The sequence below is a fragment of the Corythoichthys intestinalis genome, chromosome 16, assembly GCF_030265065.1.
Source record: "Corythoichthys intestinalis isolate RoL2023-P3 chromosome 16, ASM3026506v1, whole genome shotgun sequence".
NCBI lineage: Eukaryota > Metazoa > Chordata > Actinopteri > Syngnathiformes > Syngnathidae > Corythoichthys > Corythoichthys intestinalis.
This window is the reverse complement of record NC_080410.1, coordinates 9,000,118-9,020,464: the sequence shown is the minus strand read 5'-3', so window position 1 is coordinate 9,020,464 and position 20,347 is coordinate 9,000,118. Positions and strand designations below refer to the sequence as shown.

The window sequence follows — 20,347 nt, the reverse complement described above, 5'->3', positions numbered from 1 at the left end:
GTATTAAAAAACAATTTTTTGAATTGGTCGGATGAAATATGCAAATTTGGTTTTTCTTGACTTTTTTGCCAAAACCATCAATATTAAAACAGTAAAAGGCTTGAACTACTTCAGTTGTGTGTAATGAATCTAATATATATATATATATATATATATATATATATATATATGTCCTATGTTTAACAGTACATTACAGAAAATAATGAACTTTATCACAATATGCTATTTTTTATAAGTACTAATATATAATTTCCTCTTCTCAGCCTCTGTTAACTGTTTACCACATGAAACCGACCATTAAACGCCCTTTCAGTTCTCCATGATTTTCTACCCACCTTCCGCTTGCACCACACTTTTTGCGTGTACCACCCCCCCCCTCCACGCACATACACACACGCACGCACGCGCACTCGCATGCACGCTCCCTGAAGCCACACCCAGAGCCAATCCCACGACAGCAGCGGAGCAACAGAGCAAATGTGCATCTCCTCCAACTTTTACTTTTTGGGGAAGCCGAGTAAGTTGGTGGCGTTTTTGTAGCTCTCTCGCGCCTGGAGACTTTTTCTTGTAATATTTTCAGCTTTTAATATTTATTTCTAATCGTAAACGCTGTCTCATCTGGAGCTGCGGTGCGCACAAAATTTATTGTTTAATTCCACATTCGCCAAACTCGGTGAGTAAAATGCGTGTAGTTTGAATTTACTGTATATGTCGCCATGATATACTTGAAAGAACTGCACTGTATGTTGATTGTTTAACTGTGTACGGTTTTTAGTTTTCTTTATTGTGTATTTTATTTTCTTGAGCGTATTTTACGCACATCTTATCTGGGTTTCAACTTCTTCCAAGTTTCTGACCAAAGGGGCGTAGTCGAACACTTGTGCACGTTCGTGTGCTTCTGGTTCATTTTTTGCTGAATTTACCCAATGAATGGATTCATATTTGCGGCAAAATGCAACTTCCATATCAGAAAACGAGATCACACCACGCGTTAATTTGACATATATAATCGCCATCTTATTTGAATCGTTTTATATCGTTTGGAAACATCCCGAGCTTCATTTTTCATCTTCCATATGGCAACTCTACATGCAAATAATGCACGTGGCATTCTGTTTTCTTCCAGTTTAGCTTGTCTTTTCAGTTTGCATTTTTTTTGTGAGTTTTGCGGCATTGCTTTTGAATATTGTTTAAGACTTTGCTCACATTTCCCATGCGTTTATGAATGATATAGTTTTGACGAGACTGTGCCCTCTAATAAATAACAACTGTAAATAACACAAGGGTTTGCATAGGGACTGTAGGGTATAACACGACCAACTTTTCAGGATACTCAAATTGTCCCCACCAATTTTTAAGCAACCTTATTTGCATTATATTATGAGTTCAGTTATATAGGTAATTTAGATTGTCTTCACATACTGTATGTTTTAAGGATAGATTTGACCCTACTATTGTTGAGTGAATTATTTTCCTTATGTTCAGATTACATTTACCCCTTTTCACTTGCTAAATGTGCCGGTCCATTTTTTAGCCCTAAAATGCACGTTTGATTGGCTGATGACTTGGACCCACCCCCACATACAAGCACAGCCCCGACACAATAATGTCATGCGGACTCTCTGCCCCCTTCGAAGAGGAGGGATATTAGTATAAGTTTTTTTTTAGACCAGCAACAGCAGCAGCAGCAGCTACTGTAAGTAATGTAAAAAGACGTCAATGTTGTGGAAATGGGGAACCCACCACTAATTTTTGTACTGGAAGTCCGACCTGTATCAGAGTTAGCATACCTCAAGTAGGAAGCTGCTTAGAGAGAAGTGCCCTCGTTAATTAAACTGTGAGAAATGTAGTGACCTCTGCTGGAAACTATAGAACCAGAAAAATGTGAGCAAGAAGCTGCCTCGAAGGAGAGGACCAAAGTCTGTGTGTGTCAGTCAATTTTCACTTGTATTTTATTTATGTGGTCAGAGAGCAACCCAAAGGAGCGTTCATTTTTTTGTTGAGTTTGGCTGTGTTTGTGGACAAAAGCAGTAGTGTTTTACGAGAAGAAAGGCTCCATTTTTATTTTTTTTTTCGTTATTCCCTGACAAAGAAATTTTATCAGTGATATTTAACTTTTTTATTTAGACAGACAATGTTGAGTAGTCCTAAGATTTTTTTTTTTTTTTTTTTTTGCATGCCCGGATAAAAGTTTGTATATGGCGGAAAACACTCAGGTGACTTGAAGTTCCGCTCTGAGACCCCCAATTTAGCCAACTTTCAAAATTGTCCAATATGCATGTGTGGTACATCATTGGAAAGCTTAAAATCTCAATTTTCTGGGGGAAGAAAAGGGCATTTAAAAAACAAACATTTTTTTAAACAGCAAAACCTTAACTGGAGTTGAGAGCACGCGAGAACATAATCAAAGACGCCATGATTTTAACGAGATATTTTGGCGTACTTACTTCTTTTCGATGCAAACCGTCCATGAAGCATGTATCACCGAGTGTCAAGACACAGCTGTGAATGGCCACAGCCGGATTTTGGGGGGATTTTATGGGTGAAACATGGTAATATAACAAGGGTTGCGATGCAGAAATCGCAGACATCAAGGAGTAATCGAGATTTTCATTTTCATATATTTACCCTTTTAAACTTTTTTTTTCTCCAATTTTTCTTTGTTTGGATCGATTATTTATCACCTAAAATATTGGGGAAAATACGACAGTAACGGAAAAAAAATACATTTAAGTGATAGTTATGAGGGAGATATCCGTGACTTTTTTACAGACGCCAATTTTTTCATTGGGATGTAATTTGTTTAAAAGTTTAAAATATGCGAGTGAATAACTTTTTAAAGTCATTTGTTTTTTTAAACTAAATACTAGACATCAATTAATGATTCTAAGCTATAAATGACAGACATTTCGAATAATAAATACGATTACTTTCTTTTTATGGCTAGGTTGAAACAAAAGCGTTTGCACGGCGTCTGTAAACAGGGGTTTCCAGGGTAAAACGGACAAATTAAAAATAGTTTGGAGGCTTATTATGCCATGAATCTGCTATGGCAGTATATAGACATATTGTTCTATCAAACACAACAGTTCTTTTGACTTAAAATACAGCAGTTTATTTTAAAGAGGGGTGCAAGAGCAGAAACGGCTTTTTCAGCCTTGTCTGTGTTTTCTGCCATATATTGTGTATGTTAAAGTAATTGAAGTTATGTTCAAATACTGCAATTTAAATTTGCTAATAAAATCCAAATATTTATTTTGGAAAGTTTCAAAATGTTTCTTTAGTAGTTTTTGAAACAAAGGTTTGAATCAAACTGTATAGCACCTGAACCAATGACAGCTACTGTAAGTCAATACAGATTCATTTTGCATTGATCATTTAGCCTATCAATTAATTAGGTTCATATTCTTGAGAAATGTTGCCCTGACATTTCATGGTCACCCAAACTGTTTGCTTTTATTAATGTCACGTCCCCACCAAAAAGTGTACATGCAGGTTATGCTGTTATATCGTCCTCACCAATGTTGAGACCAAACCTACGCCCTTGAAATAACAACACTAACGGGGAGGGAGCTTCTCGGTACCTCCCAATACAATTTACAATATTAAGGTTCCCGATAACGATTATCTCACAATATGTCGATACAACAGTTATTGATACATGGGTCAGGATATCAATCTACAATATTCTACGGTACAACTGTTAAAGAGAAAAACTTACCGAATGGAAGAATAACCAATGTTTAATTTTTGCACTGCCGCAGACAATATGTCAAAAACCTTTGTCTTCCTCACAGACAAGTTTCAGTGTAACATGTCTGTAAATAAATACAGCAACACTATATTATTTCAGGGGTGGATGAAGTACTCCCTTTGTGAAAGTACAGATACAGGTGCAAAAAATGACTTAAGAAAAGTACAAGAATCTAAGAAAAAAAAAATAAAGTAAAAAAAGTAAAATTACAAAAATACTTGCTTTAAAATTAACTTTACAAGTAAAAAATAAGAGTATTTTCTCCAGATGAAAAAAATGTAATATACGCATATATTATTCAAATATCTAGATATTTTTTAAATACTGCACTTATGTATAAATACATATATACATACAGAGATCTGAGTCAATATTCAAAGAAACTGAAAATTCAATGACTGCTCAGTTGTATTTAAAACTGTGCAAACTAGAAAAAAACAAGAAATAAAATTGACTGCACTGCAAACAGTACCTTAACAAGTTTAAAAACTCCAAAACGTAATGATTAGATTTCAAGCAACTATCAGGTGCATACCGCCACATCCTGTACAAGAGTGTGGTGATTTTTATAGGTCAATATCTGGTTCACCTGCCTAATCTTGCTTGTACTCCTATTGCTGCCGCTGGGGCTCAGTTACGGCATAGTTGCACGGGGCTTATTGATTGCGTGAGAGGCATGAAAACAAAAATATCAATTCACAATGAGAAAAAAAGAAAACAAACAAAAGTAACGTGTAACGCAGGCGACAATTTGAAAAGGTGGATTAAAAAGTACAAATGCCTGCTGTAAAATGTAGTGATGTAAAAGTAAAAAGTACCGATTCATATTTGTACTCAAGTAAAGTACAGATACACTAAAATGTACTTAAGTACATTCCACCACTGTATTATTACAACACTCTTTTAAGCAAATTAGTGTCTTTCTTAACTCATTGCCTGCCATTGACAACTATAGATGTCCAATTCATTTAAACTTGGAGGACGAGCTTTGAATGCACATGTCTGAGTGCCATTGAAGGTGCTTGACCTCCAACTCATTTTGACCTGGTCGCCTAGCGCCGTCAACGGCAGCCAGTGAGATAATGGACACTATTCGAGTGAAAAAAAATTGGTCTTGTGAAAAAAGTTAGTGGCAACCTGTTGGTTGCTTTATTGAACAGCGACATCTTTTTAAAACAATTTGGTGATCACTCGCTACTTCGGGCTTCAAACTTTGAGTTCTCAGTCCATTGCAGATTTTTTTCAATTAAAAAAAATACAGTATTTTATTTAAAAATGTTAAGATATATGCATGTATCAATGTACAAATCAGTTTTCTTTCATATCGTAATTATTACATTTGCAGTGCTTATAAACCATTTATTAAAATATACACATTATTTATATATATATATATATATATATATATATATATATATATATATATATATATATATATATATATATATATATCAGAGGTTGCGCTAGACTTTTTCTTTGTCTGTCATTTTGACTGACAGGGTCATAAAAATCTGGTCATAATCTATTTTTACCCGTCACTAAAATTTTTAAAATGATGATAATGACATTGTGGTAACCCTTTGTTTGGCATAATTCACCTTCCATACTTGTGTGTCCATTTGGCCGAGCGCGTTACCGGTGTAGGTTCAAGCGCCTACAGTCTACGACTACGCTACGACAGTCACGTGACAGAGACACTTAAGAGCCGCGCGCGGTCCCCTCACTATCCACTCGCTCTCGCTATATGATTGGCCGAAGAGTCGAAATGCTCTCCTGTGAAATGCCTGTTTAAAAATGTTCCCGTTGTTACTTCTTGCGTTCGCTTATAAGTGCCCATTTAAAAAGGAAAAGCGATGGATGATACTACACACAGAGCGTATTATTGACAAATGTTAAAGTTGTATAATCATATAGTGATAATAAGAAACGTCACTGAGGCCCCAGTAGGTAGGTAGCCTACCATATGTAGCATATGGAACAATGAAATTAACAGTTCACCTGCTGTGGCCTGAACGTAGTCTCACACTTTCCTCCTGGTGCGCATGGACTTGAATTGCGTGCCCGCTTGTTGTTGTTTTGGGGCTTTTTGAAGAAACTTCGGACACTCAGTTGCCTTGACATTTTTTCAGAGTAAGGCCAATGACGTCATGCATCAAGAGAGACAATAGCTAATTAATATGCTCACTCGCCACCCTGTGGTCTGGGGTGTGAATTGCAACCGGTCAAAATGACGGATGGACTTCAGTTTTTTCCGTCACCGTTTTAAAAAATCGGTCAACGACGGAAAATATTCGGTTAACGTGACCCCTGATATATATATATATATATATATATATATATATTTTTTTTATTATACTTTGGGAAAAAAAGGGGGGCATGTCTTGTGTGTATCTCTTTCCAGTGCTGTTAAATTTGAATAAATACATTGAGCACACACGCACAAAAAAAAATGTGTGTTCGTGTAAATAAGCTCCGCCTCTACATCGCAGATTTTTGTTGGTGTTCAACGATTAACCGCGAAAAACTAGGGATCACTGTATATCGATTCTTGGCATGAGCATATCAATAACCTATTTGGCTATTGGGATTTAATATCCTATTGGGATGCAAAGTATTGCGGTATATGACCAAAGTGATATATTGTCACATCCCTATACTATAGTAGAGCTTTACTCAAGAAGGCCATTTCAAACTTTAGGATTTTGCATATTGACAGACTGACAGACTGCCTCATGTTTGCCAGCAAGCCGGTGTTAGTTTTTCCAACATTTGCTGTCAGCACAAGCAGGAAGGTGTGTGATATTTGATACTAAGCTAGAACAAGGTTTTTGAAAGGTGCTGACTGATAAAAATTGCTCTTGAAAATACAGTTAAGTGTGCAACACATGGATACCAAGAAAAGATGGAGAGATTTTTTTTGTGCCCCCGCCTCTACGCCATGTGGGGGCCATTACTCATGGCTGTCACTTTAGGAATGTCTGTGAACACAACACATGTGTTGACTCAAACACATATTAAAAAATGTCAGCGTCCAACAAAACTGAATTCCAATGTCAGAAGGAAGTCTTTTAACTCTTCATGAAAAATATCAATGGGCATGGTGGGTGTGTGTTAACGCACTATTCAGTGTACCACCAATACGCCAACTATTGAAGTTACAGCTTTTATTTTGTCAGCCTTTGAATCGTGAACTCCTGCAGCCACAATACGAAAACTTTGAACTTGATATGAATTATAAAAAAAGAAAATAAGTGACGGGAAATTGGGCTGTTCGCGGCAATCACATGACTGGAAATTGGGCTGTGCGCTCCATTTTTCAGAGAATCGGAATCGGGTGAAAATAATCGGGTTTTTAACTTAAAAAATATATTTATGTTTTTCTGCTTCATGCTTGTACAGCCTCTCACTCCTGCTGCTTTTCTTGGTCAGCAGTGCAGCTGGAATTTGCTAATTAAAGTTAACGATGACTGAAATGTTTGTAACTTTGATCTGGTGAGTGAAGGCTCTTTAGCTCTATGATCAAAGGCACAAATACAGTATGTTAATCATCTTTTAGTTAATCTTCGTTGTCTAGAGGCTGTTCTCGGCAGCGTGGGTGTCAAAGCGTGAATGAACTCACTCATGAACTAGAAACTGCAGTTTCTTGAGAAATTACTCTGGGTCTTTGCTGTGTGGGGATACAGATCTTAGCCCCGTCCAGGGCTAAAAATAGAATGGACAAACATGCCCGTCAATGACATCAAACAAAGTAAATGCCATCAAACAAAGTAAATGCCATTGGAAATAAATGGGAAATTTGGACATCCGTCGCCGTCATTGGCAGCACCCTCCATAAGCGTCAATGGAATGGTGGACATTTGGCGGACACGTCCTATTGATATCTTGTCATTTCCTGTTGATTTGGGGACATTGTTTTTTTTTTTTTTGCCATTCAAAATGAATGGGAAAAAATTTGGATGTCCATGGCCGTTAGTGGCATCGACTTACATAGGCGCCAATGGAATCCAAGTACATTGGTATTAATAGAATGGACAAATATGCTCGTCAATGGCATTAAACAAAGTAAATGCCATTAGAAATAAATGGGAAATTTGGACATCCATTGCCGTCAATGGTAGCACCCTTCATAAGTGTCAATGGAATCGGGGAAGTTTGGGGGACATTTCCTATTTATATCTGGTCATTTCCTGTTGATCCGGGGACATTGCTTTTTTCCCATTGAAAATGAATTGGAAAAATTTTGGACGTCCATGGCCGTCAATGGCATCGAGTTACATAGGTGACAATGGAATCCAAGTACATTAGCATCAATAGATTTGACATACATGGCCGGCAATGGCATCGATGCAATGTAAATTCCATTGGAACTTCCATTGGAAGTGAATGGGAAATTTCCCATAAAAAATGAATGTGAAAGTTTTTGGCAAATTTCCGGGGAACCATAAATTTTTTCCAATTTCTGTACTTTTATGCCCCTTGCCATCCCGGAATTTTTTATGTCCAAGTTAAGTGTTTTGGTCAAAAATCGTTGGACTACATACATTTTGGAACTTTTTTTTTTGTTCAGAAAAATCGGCGTTTACAGGCGAACGGAAATTTTTTCGGTGCCGTTTGAAAAATTACCTGCGTCGAGTGAAAATTCCGGTCGTTTCGATACATGACCGGTGCCAATCGGGGATGAATTATATGAATGTTATGGACGATGATTAAAACTATGGCGTCAAAAGTGATGCAATGAAAAATATGGGTGTGTCTACATGTCTCATTCACTCCCAGCCATTTTCACCGGAGCAAGGCCCTTCGCTCCTGGCCGTTTAACTGGATTTTGACTGATTTTGCAAGGCCCGCAGAAAATTCTGTTCTGTTGCTATATAAACATGGAACCCACCAAAAGAAAAATTAAACTCTCTTCCTTCAGCAGAAAAAAAGTAAGTTCATATCTTTTTCCATTCTTTAGAAATCAGCATTAGAAAATAGCTTAGTTTGAGCAATTTTCCAATTTCTGATGAAAAAATCGAGAAAATGAGCTTTTTGTAAACACATACATTTCAAACATAACTTTGACTTTAACACAACTATGTTTTGCTTTAGTTACATCCCAAACAGCTGAATAACGTTTTCCTTTTACAAAATAACATGAACAACCAGACAAATAGAGCTTTTGATAGCAAAGTAACAATTTATTCACACATACCTAACTGAGAGATGACGCTTGGTGGACGCAACAGCGGGTTAAACTTTTCCCTCAATGCCGCCTTTCTTGTTAAGATGGATTTTTTTTTAGTCTTTCTTTTGTGGTGACCACTGCCTCGTTCGGCTGGGGAACTTGTATTCCTGGGGGGTAACTGGTTTGGCCGTGCGCATTTCCGTGCGGGAAACTGGAGGGTGCGGGGGACGCGAGCGGCAAGCCTGCGGAGCGGGCTCTGCTAGGCGGGCAGCACGGTCACAACTACGCTGTAGTGGTTGAATAGGGTTGGGGGGGTCTTACCAAATGCGCTACTGCCCTCCAGTGGCCAGTTTTATTGCTTTAAAATGGGTTTTGAGCTTTGTGTTTTCTATCCAAGATACATGGGAACCGATACATGCCGACTGGAAAAAAACGCGAAAGACGTATAAATACGTTTTTGGGACACTGAAGCAATTAAAAATAGAACGTATTTATACGTTTTTGGGAGCAAATGAGTTTTAAGAAGAAAGCACCAGTGTAACTAATGCAAAAAGTGCTTGGCAATATACAGTATATCGCAATGCTAATTTTTACCAATATCATGCAGGCCTAATTGATTTGTTTTTTACTTTTTAAGAGCTAAAAAGTAACAAAGTAATCCAGAAATATAATGGCATTGCCATGAGATACAAAAATTTATACGTTTTATACTCCTGGGAAAAGAGGAAGAATATGTACTGTAAAAAGTAAAATACTGTAACATGTTGGGAGCTTTTGGTCAAATAAAAACAAACAAAAAAACCTTTTTATTTCGGTATTGGATCTGGAGTCTGTATCAGCAGATACTCAAAACCTGGTGACACGGACTCGGGTGCAACAATATGCGATGTGGACATGCCGAAACAATACTCTATCCCAGTTTCGATACAACATAAAAAGAATAAAATAAAATGTTTACTCTTTCAGTGTTTCTCCATTGGCGGTCATTTTTTTTAAAATTTAAAAATAAATAAAATAACAGGACCAGTGGCCCACACTGAATTGGAAATTACCCGTGAATGCCCCAGAATAATAAAGTGACCAGCAACTGCCCAAAAACCAACAGAAAGTGACCCAAAATCAACAAGAATTGCCTTGAAATGCCCCATAATCAACAGGAAGTGATCAATGAACAGGAAGTGACCTGGGAATACTCAAAATGTACTGGCAGTGACCAGAAAACCGCAGGAACTGACCCATAAATACACAAAAATTACCGGTAACAAGGAAGTGACCCAATCTCAATGCCTGCCTTTCACAATGATAGACATCCAATTCATGAATTCATTCAATGAACGAACATTCATCGGCCTCTCCCAGTCAAAGTTATTTGTACATATAGTACCGCCAATGATTAAACATTAAAAATGCCAAAATATATGCCATTTCTTCCAAGGGTAGTGCAAGATCTGAACAAGTGAAGCCAGCCATTTCCCATACAAAGTATATGGCCTTTGTCTGAAATCCAAGTTTCGTCATAAAGAGTTGTAATGTTTCCCATAATTCCAGGATCATTTCACTTTAGCCTGACTGAGTTGCTTACTTTATTGCCAACAGAGGGATTTCGTCAAATTTCCTGCTGCCCAGCTGGAGACAACATGCCTTAAAATACTTTACATACAACCTGTCCATTGGCATATGGCCATGTATATGAATTATACTATTTTACCAAGTCTCAGCTGTGCGTCCATCTATTTTCTGTACGGTTAATCCTTAAACGGGTCAGTTGTATTCTGGAGTCTATCAGGAAGCTTTGGCTTAATTTGTCATAGAAACTTTTAATTATATCCACTTTAACACCTGGCAAAAAACTGTCCTCACCTTCAAAATCACCATTTCGGATTCTTTTTCCTTTCTTTTTCTAAAAATTTATTTTATAATTCAGTACTACAACCTCCCACAGTTTTGGACTGTGACTGATGGTAACACATGAGCAGTAATGATATAAGTAGTCTTGAATGCATCTGTTTCCATCCTTAGTAGTGCGAGCCTGCTAAACAGTCTAATCAGGCTTAACAAAATACAGTATGTTTGCAAATGTACTATGCTTTGTATTGATTCAATGAAAGGGAAGGTATGCCTTTTGTGTTTTCACTAAAAATAGACCTTGCCCTAAGGTTGCTGTGTGTAAACACTCACCACCTCCACTAACCTGTCCACGCTTACGTGCACAGATACACACTGTAAACAAAATATCATTTAATCAATGTTTTTTTTTCGTGTGTAAACTGTTTGGAGAAGCCCCTTTTCTAGTTCGCCATGACGACACCACAGTTTACCAATCAGTATCAATAGAAGAATTCATGGAAGGGTTGAGAGTGGAAAAACAAATTTCATTTCACTACTTACTACTAAAGGCAATAATCCTTTAGTGTAGCTACAATATGTACGATAAGATGACATATATCGCCAAAATTATATAAAACCTTCTATCGTCATTTTGCATGTCTTTCGTCATTATTGCCATGAATAGACTTGATTCTGCAACACACATTTTTTCCAACAGGTGGCGCCCAATTTGTGGTTACTTGCCACATTACAATTGTATTCCATATGCCATGGTAGTACTACCAATCGGCTTCAAAATGTCCCCATCCCCACTCAATAGTTAGCCAATAGGCTTCCCCTGCCAACCATACGTGAGTAATGCATACAAAACAATTGAAAATAGCAGCATATGTAATTCACATAGAACACAGACAACACAATTCTTCCAATATCAATATTAATTAATTGATTTTTAATGGTATTATACTAACTTACAGCATTCTTAAAAGTAGAGCTGTCCCGACAAGTCGACGTAATCGACGTCATCGATGATGTAAATGCGTCGACGAACACAACATCCCGTCGACAGTTAATGAAGTGGTAAAAAAATATATGCGTGGAAAGTTGAAAATGTCAAACGCTCGGTATGCAAGCAAAAAAAGCTGCATAAAGCCAAAAAAGCGCACCAGAGTGGCCAAAGCATTGACTTATTTCAACGAAACAAAGGCGGGTCCACTGTTGTGTCTTGTCTCTTCAATGCTAAGCTTGCATACCAGGCTGCACATAGGCTCCTAAAGCGCCGTCAGTAAATGAACACCTAAAGCGCCGTCGCCCAGTTGTAATTTTGGGAAGACGACAGGAGACAACAAACTGGCAGATCGTAAGTCAATTTAACTAACTAACTACATGTTTTATTGAAGTTGCTAAGCCAGTCCATGAGTCCGTTTTTCGCACGTAAATAAAATAGGTCAAACGATTAAAATTTTTAATCGAGTTAATCACAGCTTAAAAATTAATTAATCGTAATTAATCGCAATTAATCGCAATTCAAACCATCTCTAAAATATGCCATATTTTTCTGTAAATTATTGTTGGAATGGAAAAATAAGACGGATATATACATTCAACATACTGTACATAAGTACTGTATTTGTATTTGACTTGTAATTCTTAAAAGATAAATGTGAGTACAAGTTATAGAAATTTTGATAGTTTGTATATTGTGACTAAATATTGCCATCTAGTGTATATGTTGAGCTAAACTTAATGTTTGAATAGAGTATTATTTTGCAGAGCTATTTTGATTGTGAATGCCAGATCTCTTTGCAATGAGCGCTTTTATTTTTGTGAACATTATTTCATTTTTGAGAGATAGGAATATTATTTTTGTTGTGCTTTCAGTAAATGATACTGTAGCGACTTAAATGTTCTTAACTGCCCAAATGCATGATGGGAATTTGAGCAACCATGAGTCACAGTGGTTGCTGCAAATGGTATATCTTCTCTGCGTTGAATACAATACATGGTGTTAAGAAAAAGATCATCTCCAGTTATTCTTCCCCATGTCGCTTCCCACAATAGTGATAACAGTTGTGGAATAGATGCCACCGCTTATTCCATTAACTAGCGCAGCTCCAATAAATGCCTGCGTTACCAATTCGCCCTTCTTGATAATTGGCGGTGCTATGGACCGGCGATTCATGTTGGCTCGTTGTTGGTTGGCTCGGTTTGTCCGATTTCCTCCTGAGGAAGACAGCGGCGTACATATAAACACTGAGAGGCGTTGGATGGCTTTTTGTGGGTACTTTTATTAACAAAACAAAACCATGTGGGGGACGCAGCACTTGAGCCTGCGCTAACTGCGCACTTTTTCTACTCTCTCGCTTGACCACTTTCTTCCTCACTGCTTAGTCTGACAATACCGGTCACATTGAAAATAACAGCGGCCCCCTTGGCGGGAGCCGGTAACACCTGTGTCCACTCCACTTGCTTGTCTCTGCCCTTAGCTCTCAATATACTTCAAACGGCGCCATTGTAGTCTGTTTGCGGCAATGCTTGAGTGGGTCGTTCCGCGCATGCGTTAATTGCCTTAAATATTTTAACGTGATTAATTTAAAAAATTAATTACCGCCCGTTAACGTGTTAATTTTGACAGCCCTAAAATAAAAATGAGGACGGTAGTTTTCACGGCTTCGTTCTATCGCCGAGTGCGTGTGTGCATACATTAGTGCGGGTGTGTCAGAGCTGCCAACTTTTAGAAAAACCTTGGAGTGAGATTTTGTTAGGAGTGACCAAAATTTTGCCCCGCACGCGGGCACACAAGTTGGTGGCTCAAGTATCAGGGAATTAGAATTAATTTGGCATTGTACCCATGTTTGTGCCCTGCTTTCAGGTGGTTTGTGGGGCATTAGTCTCAGTCGGATAACTGGCCATTGCCATTTCACAATACACAGTTATATGACATGAGTCACAAATGATCCCGGACCAGGTTATTGAAAGCCCCTGCAACTCCCTTATGCAGAGGATGTCATGCATCCATTAACGGCGCCTTGCTGGTTCAGGAGCCTCCTCCTCTTCTTCAAATATCAAAGCCAATACGAGTAGCATTTTATTAAACACATTTAATACATGAATTAAAATGCTAACGATGGACTACGTTAGCCTATTTGGTTGACCAACGTTACTAACTGTTATGTATGGTGACGTTTAAGACAGAATCCCGTTTAGAATACTCGCTCAAAAGGCGCTCAGAAAGCGCTCAGTAGGGGCAGGAGGCAGCGCTTTTTTCTGGAAAAAAGTGCCAAGTGTGAACACGGCCTAATACTAAATAAACAATGCTATATGCAAGCATGAAAATGGGTCAGGGGTTAAAAAGGTGAGAAGGGTGTGGAGGAAATATGTTCCGGTAGGGCTGTCCCAAACGACTGCGATTTTTGGGGAGCTTGCGATATTATATTGCGATATTAAAACGACACAATTTTAACCAAATAACTTGAATAGCTCCGTTCAGGACAGCTGCACTGTTGACTAAGAAAAACAGTTTGATCGCGCTGCCTAGCAGGAGGGAGAGTGAGACACTTTGGTGCCGTATGAGCATGAAGCAGAAAAACATGAATGTATGTTGTCTTTAAATTCCGATGCTTTGAAAAATGCCGCCATCGGCCCTAATTTTTATAACTCAGTTTAATCCAGGATATGCACACTTGCTGCATTCATAAAGTAAAACAAAAGTTTAAATGTTGAAAAAAAGAAAAAAATTTGCACGTCCTGCGATGTGACTATTCCGCATGCGCACATTGCGATGGCGATGTTCAAACGATATATTGTGCAAGGCTTAGTTGATATAATTTACTAGAGCAAAAAAATGGAATGTAAATAGATTCAGAACACTGACTTCGCCTTTCCAACATTATTCAAAACAATTCTTATAAAAAAAAGTCTAGCATTATTATTATAGTATACTACTATATATAATAGTATTATAATAATTATATTAATTCCCAATCATAATTTTTAAAAAGGGTGTCATTTTAAAGCACTTCTTAGTGTAGAATCTGAATTCTGAAGTATGTGGGATTAACTCCAGGAATCGTTATTTATATGAGGAACATGCCGTGCTTTTATTTTGAAATGATCACCCGAAGTATGTTCGCTAAACCACTAACCGTAAGCTTTACACTCTGCAAAAAAAGCACTTTCTGTCATTGCATCTGGTGTCAGTATTAGATTTTTATTAGGGCTATCAAAATGATCTCGTTAACGGGCGGTAATTAATTTTTAAAATTAATCACGTTGAAATATTTGACACATTTAACGCACATGCCCCGCTCAAACAGCACAGTGTAATGTCCACTTGTTACTTGTATTTTTTGGTGTTTTGTTGCCCTCTGCTGGTGCTTGGGTGCGACTGATTTTGTGGGTTTCAGCACCATGAGCATTGTGTAATTATTGACATCAACAATGGCGATAAAATTGTAGATTAGTCGACTAATTGTAAAAATAGTCGGCTGACTAATCAGGAGAAAATTTCGTTTGGGACAGCCCTATTTAAAAGTCAAAACCACTACTCACTAGTAATGTATTAGTAGATAATTAGATAGAAAAATATGTATGCTCCTGACTAGGGGTGAGGACCTCGTGGTACCTCACCATACGATACAATTTACAATACAAAGCTCACGATAACGATGATCTCACGACATGGCGATACCATAGACTTCATAATATAATTGACGGGACGCGGAGCGCGGGGCCTGCATTGTTGGCGAGGCCGTCAAAGCTGACCGAGTGGAATCACAGACAAAGAAATTTTTTCGTTGAAAATTGTGAATAAATGCTTAAATCCCTGAATTCTTTATAGATATGGACGTAAAACAGTCTCGATTCTTGGTTAAAAGCTAAAAAAAAAAAAAAAAAAGGGCAGATAGTATGGGTGATACAACAATTATCGATACATTGGTTAGGAAATCATTCTACGATATTCTACAAAACAACTAACAAACAGAAAAACAAGCTTCTGCTGTGAATTGGAATGAGTTTATCACTAATAAACGTCCAATCCGTTTGAAGTGGGTCCGTTTGAAGTGGGAGGATTGCCACCCTCCCAGTTCAAATGGATTGGACGTCTATGGAGGTCAGTGGCAACCAATGAGTTTAATTTGGGGGCATTTCAGGTAATTTGTGATTTTCAGTCATTCCCTGTTGATTATGGAGCATTTCAGGGTCTCTTCAGGTTGAGTTTGGGGCATTCATGGGTCGCTTCCTGTTGATTTTGGGTTACAGAACAGGAAGTGAACCAGGCATCTCCCCAAATGAATAGGCAGTGACTCAAACTCAACAGGAAGTGATCCGTAAATACCCTAAAATGAACAAAAAGTGACCAGTAAACGCCCCAAAAATCGAAAAGACGGGCTGCGACTGCTCTGCTTTTGGATGAATGAACATTCATTCGCCCCTCCCAGTTGTAATGGATTTTGGTAGCCACTTGTTGTTTCCGTATTTTCAAACAATGACACCTTTTTAAAACGATATATCCATTCTTGGTGGGTGCATATCGATAACCATTTGGGATACAAAATATCGGGATACATCACCATTTTGATATTTTGTCACACCCCTACTCCTGGCAGCCATCTGTTTGCATAGATTTAGGTTGCAGCACTACTTGATACATTTAACATTAGTGACAGGTCAGTTCAATGTCACTTGAAAAATAAAGTGAGTGGAAAAAGTGTTGTAATTTTTGTAGAATTTTTCACCAAATAATTGAAAAAATTGCGTGGCAAACAAAATGCTTGCTTCTACAAGTAGTTTTTCTAGTATGTGGTTTCGCGGGAAGATTTTGTATAACTTAATTTGCAACCACAGGGCTCCATTGGAGAGTTCATGACCACTTCCTCTTCTCTTCATCAGTTTTCAGGCTTTTTTTCAAAGCCAGCAAGAGAAGAGTTTGGAGAGCGGAACAGTGAGAGGGAGACAGGGGAGTGAGATCCAGAGGCCCAGTTAAGTCTGTGGCTTTGTGTTTTATGAAAGAAAAGGACATTAAATGTCAGCATTTTCCAACAGTCTCTCTCACTCTCTCTTTCTTTCTCTCTCAATCTCTCATCCCCTCGACAAATACGCACGCACACACATACACACACTTGCGTAGAGTCCTCCAGCTTCCTATTATAAGGGTGAGTGGAAAGGAGGAATGGTTGTATTTAGTTTCTCTTTGTCTGTGTGTCAGTTGAGGTGGCTGCCATCATCCCACAACGGAAGCAGATGCTATGGCAGGGGTGTCAAACTCGTCTTTGTCGTTGGCCCAATTTTAGTTATGGTTTCCTTCGGAGGGCCAACTAGTATAAATATTTATCTGGATTTGGCTGCCAATAACAGCACTAGATGTCCATTCCATATCGACTGGGAGGGACAAATGAGCAATATATTTTCTTGCTGCCATTGGTTTTGACATACATTGTCGAGAGGTGAGGGTTTGTAGCAAGCCCATTGACAGCGGGGGGTGTAGGGCTTTGGATGGGGGCACCGGGTATGTTGTCCCGGGCCTCAGGACCATAGAGGCCCCTGAATGACCCTTAATTTATTTTTATTTTACATTCACATACTGTATTTCTTTTTTATTTAAATCATTGTCTGATTAAATATTATGTTCTCCTCGATATATACTTAAAAACTTTAACATATTAAATATTTCAAATATAAATGATTCTCTTTTTTTGCAGAACGCCCCTCCCACCCCCTCTGTCTTAGCAGAGAATGGTTTGACCCCGATCTGCCGCACTCAAGGCTGCACTACGTACGTGCCTTGAAGCGGGAAATTAAAATCTGTCATTGTTATAAACTCTAAACATGGCGAGTCGTCATAAATCCAGTGCGCAGAAAAGAAAAGAAAAAAGAAAAAGAGATGAATATCATAGAGGTGAACGAGAAAAAAATGATAAAGTTTTTGAAAGGGGGACAAGAAGCCAGAGAATTAGGGCTAGAGTTGGCTGTGGACGGTGATGTCAGTAAGTGAACAACAGCTGCTAACATTGAATGTTTACATTCACGATCACCATGACCAAAGCCCAATTCGAGTCTGTCACCGGCCGCTTGTAGCCTATTGAGCTACGGTATGACAAGACATGCTGCTCGCGTTGAGCCGAGGAAGAGAAGGTGATGGGAGATCAGGGATATATGTTAGTCTGTGGGGAGCAGGTGCGCGAGGCTGAACAGACTCTGGTCCGGCGGCTAGATTTTATCTTGGGTTTTACATCTATAGCATGGGTCTACAAAGTATTTATATTGATCTCTGCACACCGCTTCACATTTTCTTGTCTTTGCCAATGACTGTAGCTGGAGGAGAGCGAGCCCTCAGTAAAATGAAATTAATAAAAAAACTACTTACGCTCCACCATATTACAGGGCAGGCTTAACAACCTAGCCATGCTCTCCATTGAGCGTTAGCTTGTTCAAAAATTGGATTTCACTGATGTTATAAATGACTTTGCTGTCAAAAAATCTAGGCCCATCACTGTTTGAGGGCTTGATAACCCCCGTCAGTCTCAGTTGTATTGTATTGTAGCCTACATGGAACAAGAGATGGAAATTGTTTGTTTATATTGTGTCACATCAAATTACGATATGTTAAATTAAACTGTGTTAAGCGTTAAAAGTACTCCGTATGTTGTCGTGACAAGCAGGTGGCAGGGGTGGGGTTGGGTGGGGGTTGCCCTAAAATGGTCTCTTGTCCTCGGGCCCCTGCAAGTCTGTTGACAGCCCTGGAATAAGATTTTACATGCATAGTTTACAAAGCTTTTAGTGGCTACGATGTTTTTATGTGCTGAATGCGAAGATACAGCATTTCCATTTCAACATTGCCCAATTTTGTTTACATCTTTAAGAAAACACAATATTATGTTATCAGTTGCCATGATTCCGTTCCACCGACTTAACATATGGGAATTATCCCACTGTTCAGTAGTAAATCTGCTCACACAAGAGCGGAATTAACTATTTTAAAATGTATTATCGTGCTTGTAGTTAGCAATGCAAAGGAGAACATGGATCGACTGTACTATGTGCAAAAAATAGGAATGAATGAATGTTAATTCACCCCCTCCCAGTCAACATGAATTGATCGTCTATCGCTGTCAATGGCAGCTACTTAGTTTACATCGAAACTATTCAAATGGAAAATGTCTAGTGCAGGGGTCGGGAACCTTTTTGGCTGAGAGCGCCAAGAACACCACATATTTTTAAATGTAATTCCGTGAGAGTCATACAATATGTTTGAAACTAAAAATACAAGTAATGTGGGCATTTTGTGTAATTTCAACACCTTTAAAGTACCGTATTTTTGGACTATAAGTCGCACCTGAGAATAAGTCGTACCAGCTCAAAAATGCTCAGAGGAGAGGGAAAAAAAACATATGAGTCGAAACCGGACTATAAGTCGCATTTTTGGGGGAAATTTACTTGATAAAATCTAATGTCATCTTGAAAGGCAATTTAAAATAAAAATACAATCGAGGACAACATGCTGAATAAGTGTACAGTATGATAACGTTACATGATGCATGAACAAAGAAATGTGAACGTCGCCGGTATGTTAATGTGACATAGCTATTAAGAGTTATTCAGATAACTATAGCATAAAGAACATGCTAACAAATTTACCAAACCATCAGTGTCACTCCAAAACACCAAAATAACATGTGAAATGATATAATAATGTGTTAATAATTTCACACATTAGTCGCTTCAGACTATAAGGCGGAAAACTCTCAGGCGACTTGAAGTTCCGCTCTGAGACCCCCCAATTTGGCTAAATTTCAAAATTGTCCTATATGTATGTGTGATGCATCATTGGAAAGCTTAAAATCTCAATTTTCTGAAGGAAGAAAAATTTTGAACTGGAGGGCATTTAAAAAATAAAAAAATAAAAAAAAATTAAACAGCAAAACCCTCACTGAAGGCGAGAGCACGCGAGAGCAGAATTAAAGACGCCACGATTTTAACGAGACATTATCGCGTACTTACCTTGTTTCGATCCAAAAACTACTTGTAGCATGTATCACCGAGGGTCAAGACACAGCTGTGAATGGCCACAGCCAGATTTTTTATTGATTTTACGGGTGAAACATGGTGATATAACCATGGTCGCGATGCAGAAATCACAGACGACAAGGAGTGGTTGAGATTTTGTTTTTCATATAGTTACCCTTTTAAACGTCCTTTTTCTTTTTTTTTTTTTTTTTGTTTGGATCGATTATTTATTATATAACATACGGGGAAAATGTATAAGTGACAACAACAAAAAAATACAATTAAGCGATGGTTATGAGGTAGATAGCCTTGACTTTTTTACAGACGCCAAATTTTTCATTGTGACATAATTTGTTTAAAAGTTAAAAATATGCGAGTGAATAATTTTTCTTAGTCGTTTCTTTTTTTTTTAACTAAATATTAGACATCAATTAACTATTCTAAGCTAAAAATGACAGACATTTTGAATAATAAATATAATTATAATTACTTACCTTCTTATTATGGCTAGGTTGAAACAAAAGCGGTTGCGCGATGTCTGTAAACGGGGGTTTTCAGGGTAAAACGGACAAATTAAAAATAGTTTTTGGGCT

The 20,347-nt window shown here is 38.1% G+C and overlaps 1 protein-coding gene across 2 annotated transcripts in view; it reads left to right on the top strand.

Moving 5' to 3' along the window:
- Positions 1–432: 432 nt before the first annotated feature.
- emp2 (epithelial membrane protein 2) overlaps positions 433–20,347 on the top strand; it is a 37,161-nt gene continuing 17,246 nt past the window's right edge. Inside the window, exon 1 of one of the 2 annotated variants that reach the window (XM_057817674.1) lies at positions 433–517. The gene's annotated coding sequence lies outside the window, so the exon portion shown is untranslated. Of the gene's footprint in view, positions 674–20,347 lie in introns of both variants that reach the window. The other variant, XM_057817673.1, reaches the window with a different exon arrangement.